The sequence below is a fragment of the Pinus tabuliformis genome, chromosome 2_2 (assembly GCF_031772625.1).
Source record: "Pinus tabuliformis cultivar Carrire ecotype Pingquan chromosome 2_2, CPIR1, whole genome shotgun sequence".
In the NCBI taxonomy this organism is placed as follows: domain Eukaryota; kingdom Viridiplantae; phylum Streptophyta; class Pinopsida; order Pinales; family Pinaceae; genus Pinus; species Pinus tabuliformis.
This window is the reverse complement of record NC_142300.1, coordinates 799,579,174-799,587,998: the sequence shown is the minus strand read 5'-3', so window position 1 is coordinate 799,587,998 and position 8,825 is coordinate 799,579,174. Positions and strand designations below refer to the sequence as shown.

Below are 8,825 nucleotides of genomic sequence, written 5' to 3'. Positions count from 1 at the left end.
TCATAATCAATTCAATACTTTTGTGTGAATCCTTTAGCAACTAATCTTGCTTTGTGTCTTTCAACACTCCCATCGCTGTTAAATTTAGTCTTATAGACCCATTTGGTGCCAATCTTTTTCTTGTCATGTGGAAGCTCTGTCAACTTCCAAGTGTCATTCCTTTGAATGGAATCCATCTCTTCTTGCATGGCTTGCATCCAAACCTCATTAGTACATGCATCTTCAAAACATGATGGTTCAAATTCAGCCTTGGCTAATAAAGCAAAATTGACTATCTCACCTATTGGGCTTTCTTCATGTGTTTGATTTGCACTCCTCTCATAAATATCACTCAATATTCTTACCTTCCTTGTAGAACTTGGAGAAGAAGTTGGACTTGAACTTGATGTTGAAGAAATTGATGAAGGGCTGCTTGGTGGAGTTAAGCCACTAGTTACAGAAACATTAGTTGGCTGCTCATGATCATTATCAACAATTATATCATCATTCAAAATAGATTTTGTCTTCTCAACATGGCCTTTTTTATGACTATAAACTCCCCCTTCATCAAAAATTACATCTCTTAAGACAATAAGCTTGTTAGTTAGAGGATTATACAATTTATAAGCCTTGCTTGTCTGACTATACCCAATAAAAATACATAACTCACTCTTTGCATCTAACTTTTTTCTATTCTAATCAGGTACATGCACATAAGCCAAACAACCAAAAACTTTGAAATGATTAACATTAGGTCTTTTTCCATACCAAGCTTCATAAGGATTCATCTTTTCTAGTGCACTGGTGGGGCTACGGTTGAGGATGTACACTACTAACTAACATCTCCCCAATAAGAGTTGCTCAATCCCTTAGTTTGTAGCATGCATCTTGCCATTTCAACCACAGTACAATTTTTTCTTTCATCTATGCCATTCTGCTGGGGTGTGTATGCTGTAGTATGTTGCCTCCTGATGCCATTCATATCACAATAACTCTGGAAAGCTTTTGAGCAGAATTCTCCTCCATGGTCAGTCCACAAACATTTGATCTTGCCCCCTCTCTCATTTTCTACAAGAGCTTTGAACTTCTTAAATGTATCCAAGGCTTCACTTTTGGCCTTCAAAAAATATACCCAACAATTTCGTGAGTAATCATCAATAAAAGTGATGAAATATGATGACTTACCCAAACTCTTAGTCTGCATAGGACCACATATGTTTGAATGAACAAGATGAAGTGGGTGATGAGCCCTCCATGCACTACCCTTTGGAAACCTTTCCCTTGCATGCTTTCCTTTAGCACATCATTCACAAACCTCCTTATGCTCTTCTACCTTGGGCAAACCAGAAACTAATGCATGTGAGGTTAGAAACTTCAAACTCTGAAAATTTAAATGCCCATACCTAAGATGCCATAACCAACTTGAATCCTCATAAGCCATATTTGCAAGATTGATGTTATGTTCATCAAACCTCAAGGGAAACATCCTATTTCTTGTCATAGGCACAACAATGATCACCCTATTTCCATTATTTTTATCATAGATAGTACTTGTCTTATTTTCAAAGACTACTTTATAATTTTTCTCACATAGCTGCCCAACACTCAATAAATTATGCTTCAATTGTGGAGTATAATAAATGTCATGAATACTCTTTATACCTTCTTTTGTTTGGACCTCCATAGCTCCTTTGGCAGCAACCTCCAATGATTTATCATCACCAAGTTGGATCTTGGATTTGAAACTTCCATCCTTTGCTGAAAACAACTTCTCATTCCTTGTCATATGGTTAGAGCATCCAGAATCTAGGTACCAAACATCTTTACTAGTATTTTCACCTTTGGCATAAGATAAAAATAAGTGATCTGGAGGATACTCACCACTTTCTTGACCATAATTAGCATTTTTACCTTCTTTCAATCTGCATTCTCTTTCAAAGTGACCATACCTGTTACAATAGTAACATTGAACATTTCTCTTATCAAATCTACCTCTACCTCTTCCTCTGAAACTACCTCTTCCACTTGAGCCACCTCTTCCTCTACCTCTTCAAAAGTTTCCTTCAATCTTTCTTCATTAGATATCAAAGATCCAACCAATTCATCAAACTGTAGTTTTGTCAAATCCTTACTTTCCTCCATGATTATTGCAACATGATTCCATCTATGTGTTGAAGATCTTAATACATTTTTAATTAAAACTTCATTACTTACAGTTTCTCCAAGTGTAGCCATTTTATTGACCACATCTTTGACTCTCACACAATAGTCACTGACACTTTCAGCTTCTTGCATCTTCAAATTCTCAAGCTCTTGCTTCAATGTCTGAAGCTTGACCACCTTAACTTGATCACTACCTTGGTAAGCTCCTTGTAGAGTCTCCCAGGCAGCTTTGGTAGTTTTTGCTCCTGATATTCTTGGAAATAAGCTCTTATCAAGAGCTATATGAATGTGAAACAAAGCTTGAGAATTCTTCTTCCTTGCTTCCTTTCTTGTTGTTCTTTCATTGGCTGTAAGAGAATTCCAATCAGTTGGCTCCTCATATCCTGATTCAACAATCTCCCACAAACCTTTTCCAATAAAAAAGGTTAGCATCTTAATGCACCAATAATCATAATCGTTCCCATCAAATTCTGGAACTAGCATCTGGTTAGAATTCGACATGATTAACTTTGGTGAAATTCCAACAATACAACTTTAACCCAAAAGAATTTTACTAGCTCTGATACCACTTTTAGAATATGAAATGACTTATTTCCAGCCAACTGAGAAGCCAACAGTACTATGAAGAAAAATACATACAAAAAAAGATAAAACAAATAAAAAAACAGTTGCTGTGCGAGCTAAAAAATGCTGCAAATCTCATATATTAATTGAACCATTAACTACATTCTTAAAGAGTAAAATTATTACTAAAATGTTTACCAATCAACTCTGAAATAAATCTACTGGCATTATAGCTAATTTCCAGTGCTTTCCAGCAGTGACCACCCTAACAATCTACTGCTTTAATTTTTCACATAACACAAAATTTGCTGGCTACTTTGTCAGTAATTTACATAACTAATTAAACATTATTCCCAACAAGGCAGTGGATGCACTTAGGTTTTTATTTAGGTGTTCTGGTTCTTTGCAGCATATTCAACAGACTTAATAGTAACATCCACTTTGTCATTGAAGAAAAAAATGAATAGAGCCCTGATAGTACTCAATATAATAATGTTATTGTATTCTCTAGATGACATGAGTATCATTGTTCGTGCTCGTATGAGTTATGGCGCTGGATGATGCCAACGACATCTTTAGTTTAGTGTGTTATCGGTGCCATGTATTTGTCCCTGAGATTGAATATATCGCATCTAATATGATAAGGCTAATCCGACCATAGATGCACCAAAATCGTGTGTTTTCATCTATTAGGAGACAATTTGAAGATTATGCCTTACAGGGCACATATTAAAAATCATATTTTTTTTTTCGAGGGTGATATGGAAGATAGCCTCATGCAATTAGGAAATCATCCATAAGATAGAGGAAATACAACAACCATGGGTCACAAAGCGAGACTGGAGAAGATTAAGAAAACGAATCAAAACAGAGAGACAGAGATTGATGCCATGTTTATAGAGGTTCAGGTCGCACCCAAGGAACTGAGAAGTTTAGCACAAGATGAAGAAGAGATGGAGGTTGATTTGTATAGCTTTGATTTTCTGCCACCTCCTAAGTTTACTCGTAAATATTTTGATTTTTGGGTTATCAAAATGCTAACTTTTGTTCGAGCTAAAGATTTAACTGAGTATCACTCTAATAACCCATATGATGAAGTATGCGATGCTTTAGCATTGAATTTTATAAAATAGGGTTTGGATGAGATTTTTTTTACAAGGTAGCAAAATCTACAACTTCCAAGGAAGCATGGAAGATCCTAGAAGTAGAATTTGGTGCAAAGGGGAGTAATCTAGTCAAGGATAATAGTAATTTTCAGCCTATTGTAGCAGTGCTTGAAGATGAAAATGAAGATGGATCTCTAAGAGCAGACTAGAAATAGATGAAGAGTTTGGTGAATCTCACTTGAAAGTAGATCACGATGCTGATGGTGTGTTACCAGCAAGAGATGATTTTTGCATAGATAATGTTACCAATGGAGAAGAGACTGATTCAATGGATCCAACAATTGAAATTGTTGATATTAACTTTCATAAAGAACAATTCAGTGGTGATAAGTGGTTGCAAATGATGCAGAAAAAACTCCTTATTGATATGTTGTTATTTGGTGAGAGAAATCCACTTGTGTCTAGAAACCAACAGGAAAATAATTTGTTTGTAGGAGTAGAGGTGAAGAATCAAGATTATGAGGCATCGACAGAGTCAAAGAAGGAAGAAGAGAAGAAAGCTCTCATTCCAGAGAAGAATGAAGAGAACCAATATGGTTATGAAGATATTTTTTTATATAAACTTAACATTGATTTTGTGTGTGCAAATGTTAGAAGAAATTGAGATAAAACAACAAAATTTGAAGAAGAATTAAATTTCCTTGAAGCATTTCTTGAAACACCATGTGTTGATGATGTATGCATAGAAGTTGCAACTATGAATGTTGAAGACAACAAGAGCAATGTTGAAAATGAAAATGTCAATGAAATTTTCATGTATTGGAGTCGTGAAGAGATAAAATTCTATTATGAACTTATGTTGAAACAAATCGATAATCAGAAGATTGATTCTGAAGAAAAAACTATAGAAGATGACAAGTGGCAGCAATCCACATACAAACATATTTTTAAAGAAGTAGAAGACAACTATGGACAAACTGAAATTATTTTATATGTTTTTAAGATAAACAAAGATATCATGATGGAAGAGCTCCAACATCAAATGAAGAAACTAAAATTTGGAGCATACAACAAAAGGGCAAAGGTGAAGCAGTTCAAAGGATACATGATGTGGAAGAAAAGGAAAAAGAAATCTAGCCAAGGAGCTCATGTCAAAGTTTTTCAGTCATTGTAAGCCTAGTTGAGACTTAGACCAGCCGGCATGTTTAAGTTATGTTGAGTCAAAATTATGTTGTCACTGGTAATTAAGGGGGAGTGTTGGAAATAATTAAGCCATCATAACCATATCAATCTCAAAAAACAATCAACCAATTTAGTGTTGGTATAAAATGAGTTTATCACCGATAAAAAAAAATGCAGTCCTAATTAACCGTCCGAATTGTAAGCAGTGGTAGCTGCTTTGACTTTTGGTTGTTCTGTGAATTCATGTTAACGTTTTTTTGGTTTAATTGAACAATCGTAGCTGTATTTTGTGTGTTGCTCTCTACATTTTTAGCTGTGTGAGTTTTTCTCGGTTGTGTACTTTCAACATGGCAAACTCTATTTGGATTTTCATATTGAATGTTTAGGTATTCGATGCAATGGGCCTATTAGTAGTGCATGAGATCTTAATCTTGTGATTTTTGGGGCATTGACCATTGTTGAGCTTTTAATGTAAAACTTCCAGAAAAAAGAAGAAGAAGAAGAATATGATTCAAATCGTAAGTTGTAAAGAAAAATGGGACTTTATTGCATTGACTTTCAGGTGGTCAATCTTGCTCATCCTATTATTAGATATTATAAGTTGATAATATTAATGTGTCTATGTACATGTATTAATATTAAGAAAATTATAATACTTATTAAGAAATTATTAATACTATAGGGTAATATGATATATTTTAGTTATATATTAGTTATTTGGTATTAAATTTGAAGAGTAAAATTATATTTCAAATTGAATGGTTAAATAAATTTAATTTTTTTTATATAAGTAGAAAAGATTTATATAAAATAACTATTTTATAACCTATTAATTATAAAATATTTATCAATATCATTTTCACAGCATAATTTTTTAATTAAGTAATTATAAACAATTTCAATTATATTACCAAATTTACAGATTGCTATAAAATACTTATTTAGAAAGATTATTTAAAATATTGAACTTAGAAAGTTGAACAAAATATTATGACATCTAAATTTGCTTCACTCACTAAAAGAGGTAATCATGCCTTCATGTTTGTTTATTTTTCATAAACTACAATTCAATTTACTTTCTACTATTTTTGAAAACATCAAAATTTCCAATATTTTTACACAAAATAAATATCTATCATAATTTTTTTATATGATTCGAAATAGAGAATTAAAAAAAAGAAAAAAAGAATTATATGATTCAAGGTAAGAAATTTTAAAAATTTTCTTCAGCAACCAGCTATCTCTATCTCTATCTCTGGATGCTGAGACGATTGGTACTTAATACTAAAAAAGCGGATAGGATCACTTGAGTGGAATATTTGCCCCGCAAACCACAAAAATCAAATCGAAGCACCGATTTCACTTAAATATTTTAATGCATGTTTATATGCAGGGAACGGATTAATTAGGAAATCATAAAATAAAAATAAAAAATTACTTTCAAATAGCATGGAATCATCAGTAAATCATTCATAAAAAAGCCTTTCAAATAGGATGGAATCATCCGTAAATCAAAATTTAATGTAAAATTATGATCAATGTTCAAAGAAACATAGCCAACAATTGAGTGTTTTGTTTCTAAGCTTTATCTGACCGTGGTTTTGGATGCGCAATCACGACGTAACTTTTGATCCCTGCTAGCTGCGAACGGCGGAAAAAGAACAGACACAACCAGAGCGGTTTGGTCGAATCATTCATAATTATTCCAAAGTGACTATCTGATAAAAGTTTTAAGAACCCATTTTAGTAATAAAGCCAACATACCATGAAGAAACATGGTCTATGCTTTCACATGAATGGAAAGCAAACTATTATAAGTAAAAACTAACTAAACTACGTCCGGAACTTCTGCGATTAGAATTGGCAATTGTCTACATCAAACATTCCCTGACAGCTGAGTGGAAGAGCTGGAGATAGCTTTATGTGAATTTTCCATATATATCCTGAGATGTCTTAGCCCATATACAACCGGGTCCCAGGAATGGAGAACGATATAACTCCTGATGCCAGCAATCAATCAATAAGAAAAGGAGTAAGTAAGAGGCACACCATGGCAATGAAAGCAGGGATCACTTCCTTCATGTTCTCCCACTCAATATCCACAACTGCCTTCGTCATCATCACACCCACGGCGATGAGGGGAGGCCCAACGGCCCAAGGTGGGATGGCTGCTAGAAGAGGAGTGAAATACAGTGCCAGAAATAAATAAAATCCCACACTACTACTCTCAATCCCGTTCGACCTCCCTCCCGAATACCGGTCGAGGACTCAATAAACACTGTCACAGGAGACGTCCCAAGAGCTGACCCAACAACAATGGCAGCCGCATCGCTCATGTATGCAAAATATTGGCCTTCAAACTCACCTTTCTCATCCACAAATCCCGCAAACTTCGCCATGGAATATAGCGTTCCAGTCGTGTCCAACAAATCAACGTAGAGAAATGTGACAAGAGCAACCCAGAGCTCATTTTCTCTAAAATCTGCGAAGCTGAACGCTCCTGCAGTGCTTTCAATATTATGAACATCTGCGATCTTCTTAAAGTTATTCGAATGACTGGTTTCCTTGGGGAGTGTATGGGAAATAGGTCACCTGAGTACCTCTAATCCAGGACACGAAGGTCACGAAAAGAATCCCATAAATCATGGCTCCCTTTGTTTCCTTCATCGAACAATAACTTATGATGACGAAGCACGCTATTCCTAGCCACGACGTTGGGCTTTCCATGCGATGGCTGGTGCAGAGTATCTCAGCTGAAGCAGCTGCACCGGGAATTAGTACTAGGGTTCCATTCACTGTTGTAACAGGAGCCAACTGGCTCTAATATTGGCTGGGGCAAGTAGAGATTGTGAGAAGAGTTGAGGGGCTGAAACCCACGAGGCCAATCTCTTGGTCGGATTGGAGGCGTATGAAGGCAAGAAACAGCCCGAGCCCCGCCTCAGATGAGAAGCGAACGGGTCTCGGTATCATCTTTGCGAGCTTTGTTCTCAAACCAAGAGCTGAAATGATGAAAAACAGAAAGCCCTCTACAAAGACAGCAGTAAGGGCACTTTTATACGAAACATTCCCCAAGCCATGGAACCCTACAACATTGTAGGCGAAATAGGCGTTAGCTCCCATTCCTGGCGCAAGTGCCAAGGCCATGTTTTGTTGAAAATGTAATTTCAACGCCCTACGTACCCAGTCCAAAACCGCCAGCATGAAACCACAAACCGGGCCAGGGCATATCGCACCGCTATCAAACGAAAAGCTGTTTCCGTACTCTTTGCTCCGATGCAATTTGGTGAAGGCACGTGGCTCTCGCCTGACGTAAGCAAGTTTGACCCATCGGGAGATATCGTTCACTCATGTGAGGGCTTCCGATATCGTTCTCCACCGTAGGATCAGCTCCCGTGTTCTCCACCGTTGATCGATTGAAGCTGCATACCAACAAACGTCAAATCAATTCATTGCGTGGATTAAACTTTTGGTTGGCCATACGTCTTAATGAAATGTCATAGTGGTAGGTAGGATATTAAAGTTTTTATATAGAGCTCGTAAGTTTTTTTTATGAAAAGGTATGGGCACGTTTTAATACAAGTCTATGTCTTTTACGGCATGTATTAAAAAATGCAAATCGTATGTAATAGGTTTTAGTGTTGACTTTTTTTTCATAATGTATCGCACATGGGAGAGAACAGAGTGTTTTTCTACAGTAGCGTAAAAAGAATGATGGCGCAGTAAAAGATATACACACAGCAGTGTGTAAAATGAGAAGAACCAGGTGATGTAATTTCTGGAATAGCAAAAACCATGTGTGGTTTTGCACAAACAGTGCATAAAGAAAATGGT

At 35.9% G+C, this 8,825-nt stretch overlaps 1 pseudogene; it reads right to left on the bottom strand.

The window, feature by feature from the left end:
* Positions 1-6,870: 6,870 nt before the first annotated feature.
* On the bottom strand, positions 6,871-8,138 carry LOC149195152 (adenine/guanine permease AZG1 pseudogene; annotated as a pseudogene).
* Positions 8,139-8,825: the final 687 nt, after the last annotated feature.